Genomic DNA, 4,710 nt, shown 5'->3' on the forward strand with positions numbered 1-4,710 from the left:
AGGCCCTTGCTCCCTTTTTAATAGAGGGAAGAGTGGAGGGTTTAGCTGATGCTTTGTGTGTTGTTTTGTCTAGGTAGAGAATTAGTATACAGCAATCTGGGGTGTTTATCAGATTAGGTCAGTGTGCAGTTGGGGAATTTCAGAGCACAGCAGCAGAATCCACACAGCCAGTTAGTGTACTGCATGGCGTGTTATGCAGACAAAACTACACAGGATCGTTTTAGGGGACAAGGCAAAGATCCCATGTTTATTATGATAACAATTTGATCTATAACCCCTAGCTAATACCTAATACTTATACACACACTCACACACACAAATGTTCTGCAGCTGCTAGATAGTTACCAGTCCTGAATGTAGCTTGAGTTCGTGGCTTGGGTTTGCGGCTTGGGTTTGTAGCTTGTGGTGACTAACTGGCCAGGAAAGCTGGGCAAAAGGAAGAGCTGGGTCTCTGTTGGGCATGCACCGATGCCCTTCCATGTTGGCAGCAGAATGTTACCCTCCAAAGTCTTCCGTCTCACCCATCCTTTTTGTAGGCTTTTGTTTGAATCCAGAGTCTATAGGTCTTGCTGGGTCACGCTGCCTCTGGGTTTGGTGTGATTGATCACCCGTCAATTGCAGACATGACTTTCAGCTTGGGACCTGGCTTTGATGTTCCTTCAATTGTACCTTTGGTCTTTTCTTTTTAGGGTGGACTCTTCTTGCTTTGTCAGGGCTGTTGTCTGCATCTTCAGCCTTTGGGTGTTTACACTTTATTTCATCAGGACGGGCTGGGGCTGGAGGTTGATTCCATCATCCATACATACCTCATTCACACGTCTAAACTAAACTAGTAAGATCACATCCGGGTTTTGCAAAATGAAGGTTGCAGCAGGCTTTTACAAAATGGAGTGAGCATTTTAAAATGGTGTTTGAGTTACAATATGGATAAGTATAATGAATGGCAAACAGTGAACAGAAGTTACAATGTTGAAATACTGCAAGTTTCAGTGATTTAAGCAGCAATTGGATTGAAAGAGAAATTTACAAGGGCAGCTGGTTGAACAGCTATGGTTCTTAACAAGCATCTTAATTTGTCAGTTAGGTAGTTATTGGGGTGACCGGTTTTATGAATGAATGTTGTTTCATTCATAAAACTTTACTTATGAACAATTTCATTTATCAGTTTCACAGGTGTACACTATAAATTTACACCCCAACTTGCCTCACACTAATGCTCAGTCTAGACAAGCCCCTACTGGTTGTTGCAAGCAGAGAGTGGCTGTGAGTTGAGAAACCTCCCTTGTGTGTTACCCAATCATAGAATCTCAGGGTTGGAAGGGACCTCAGGAGGCCATCTAGTCCAACCCCTTGCTCAAAGCAGGACCAATCCCCAATTTTTGCCCCGGATCCCTAAATGGCTCCCTCAAGGATTGAACTGACAATCCTGGGTTTAGCAGCCCAATGCTCAAACCACTGAGCTATCCCTCCCCCCAAATCCCTCCCCTCCAATATCAGGGATAGCTGTTGCAGGAAGGGGGAAAATTTTAGAATTAGATTTCCACAGCTGCCTAGGGGATTTGGGTGCCCATTTCCCATTCATTTTAATAGAAATTGGGCATCCAGGCCAGAACCCCAAGATGGCATTGAAAATGTCAGCCTGAACGTATACTTGGGAGTAACTGGAATTGCAGAATGTTTAGCCACTGCTCACCACAATTTGTTTAATGTCATGGCTCTATTGAAGCCTATGGCAAAACTGCCATTTACTTCAATAGAGTCAGAAGAATTTCACTCCAGTTCGTTCCTTAGCTGTGTTGTGTTACTGTGAGCCATTCTTACCTGCAGCAGGTGCCTGCACTGAATACTCTTCTCTCCTCTGGGATTGGAATTTAGCAAAACCAGGAAGTGGGCAGGTTACTTCATGTAATGTTTTTATATTGCCACAAGAGAGGGGCAGGAACTGTTTCACCTGACTAGCAGAATTCCTCAATTGCAATAGTATAATGTGACCCTCCAGCTTCATGTAGGAGCAGTCAAGGGCCCTCATTCAGTACATGCCTAACTTTAAACACATGGGTAACCCACTGACTTCAATAGTGCTTAAGTACCTTTCTGAATCAGGGCCATGGGTAGGAAGATGTAATGGTTTGGTTCTTTCTCTGTCATTTCTCATGCATATTATTGCTAAAGTAACTTAGAACATAATTTTGCTACTTAAAAAATAAAATAAATTAACATTTTCGGACTTGATCTGTTTTTTCCTGCAAACATTCAATATTTGTTTGATAAAAGAAGCTGCCTAGATTTTAAAAATGACTTGTATTATTGAGTGCCTTAATTACTGGGTACCCAATCTGAGACATCTTAAAGATGGATGACCATCAACTCTGAAAATAAGACAAAACTATTGCATATGTTTTGACAATGTCTGGGTTTTTTAGAAGCTATTAATGCAATTAAAGGAATGTGTCCTCAGACTGACATGCTATCCATCGCTCCAGACACTTTACAAGAGCAACAAAAATTCTCAACAATTATTCCAAACACTGACTTCATTGAAAGGAACTCACTCTGTCACTACCAGTTGTATCTATCTTAGGGTGTTATACTGCAACTCATCACTATGGTATCTGAGCATAAGGACAGGTAAAATAGTCCATTACGAGTAAGTACAGGCCTCTGTCATTGCCCCAAACCTACAGGCCCAAAATCTATTGTGACGTTAAAAAAACATGCAGAAACTTCAGAATTTTTTGATTCGGGCACTTATGCAATACACTGAAATACGGGAACAGAAGCACTACCAAAGCTAGGAATTATTAGCAATTTCACGAGCCATTCTTTTGAGATTTGCTTATTGTGAATCAATGGAGTATGAGTGTATGGTACAGAAAACCCATATGGAAATGAAAAAGGTAGGATTGCAGCAACATTTTATAGTCTCAGCACTAACTGTGTGGCAGGTGGAGGTTTCAAAACTCTGATCTTTTTCAGTGCTCTAATGAAGTTTGGCATTCTAGCCAATGTGTTTGAGAAAGGTTGTCTAGAAGGCTGTGAGCTGAGGTAATTACATACCTGGGAAAGATCATTTTGTTTTTTCAAGTACTTGGTGTGTATGGTTTCTGAAGACTTAAAAGTCATTTTTCTGAAGAAGAAAACAAATTTAGGGCTTTATTCTGGCCCCGCTTCATCCCCTGTACACTCTGAAACCCAGGGCAGTTTTTATATTTACTGCACATTCTTTTACTCCTACAATTTTTCACTTTCCTAAAATGTATCAGCTAGGGGGGAAAGCATAGCCCCACAAAAAATTTACTAGCTCAAGAGTTTCTTTCAGCTGAACTAGTGAAATAACAATAGGGCCTTAAACGGAAGAAATAATTCCAAACAATGAAACACCCCACTCAAAGAGTATAATTTTGATACATCCAGATCAAATTTTTATTAAAACACAAATCTAAAATGAAAGTATGGGAAGATTTCATATGTTTTTGCCACTGTAACAAATCCTGAACTGTTGTCTTTCCATAACTTTTATGTGCATTTTTACTTCCTAGTTTCAGATGGGGCTAAAAATGGAAGTATGGAAATAGTCCAGGAAAATTCATTCTCAAGGCTTTCACTAGTCTAGGAGAAAACATGAAGTACTGGAAATCTAATGGGGAAGACTGATTGATCTTATAGTATTTCAGCCTGATTTACAACTCGAAGAGTTTCAGTAAGCACTCAAACTATTTTGGGAATTATGAACAGACTAGTTATAGAGCTCTTGGTAAGCCTTGATATATGAGACCTGATCAAACTCAAAGTATATAAGTGAATTTTATGATTCACTATGGATAAGAGCCCATAGTAGGAAACAGTAGACAAAGATTAATCAATTGGCCTTATAATTTTGGTGATTTCCAACAAACTTTATTGAAAGCAATGAACAAGAAACAAAATAGTGATTTTGTTGACATTACATGCATAGTTTTATGGAATGATACTGCATATAAGATCACCTTTACTGTACATAGCTTTAAATATAATAAACCTGTTGTATTACGCTTTATAAAAGAGTCCATCAGATGCAACTGGCCTTCAATTTGCCTCCGCTTGTTACTTGGAAAATTGTATAAATAATCTTTAAAAAACGAGTCTAACAAAAAGACTAAAATACACTGGAACTTCCACTGTCGTCTCTGTGTTCCAGAAATACAACTATTAAAAAAACCCAAAAAACTCAATGCATTAGTATGCCTATATCGACACTATGACAACTAACTCCATGAACATTCAGACCACACTTCAATTTCTTATATTCATGCTGTCACATTGGTACAGAGTGACAATGATTCCCAAGGCATGTTCAAGGCCTGCGCAATGAGATAGTATAAATATATGATTACTGATCATTTCAACCACAATATATATAACTAACTGTATTAAAAACATACAGAGTTGAGTGTTTACCAGTTAAAATTCCTTAGAATACAAAGGGCAGTAGTTGTTATTGGAAAGGAAACAAAGAATCTATTAAACACAAAACATGTCTTCAGCTTTGTCCTGATTACAAGACAGCTAGCAGCACGGCTGAACACATTTTTAAATGAACTTCTTATTGTTTACATGCATGTGTCAAAGATCTGCTGAATATCTATTTGAGAGAGAAACATATTTAAAATACTTGATGGGAGTTCTATTATCTTGGGCATTTTTAGCCTATTTTCCACTCAGGGTAGGATG

Source organism: Natator depressus, chromosome 7 (genome assembly GCF_965152275.1).
Source record: "Natator depressus isolate rNatDep1 chromosome 7, rNatDep2.hap1, whole genome shotgun sequence".
NCBI lineage: Eukaryota > Metazoa > Chordata > Testudines > Cheloniidae > Natator > Natator depressus.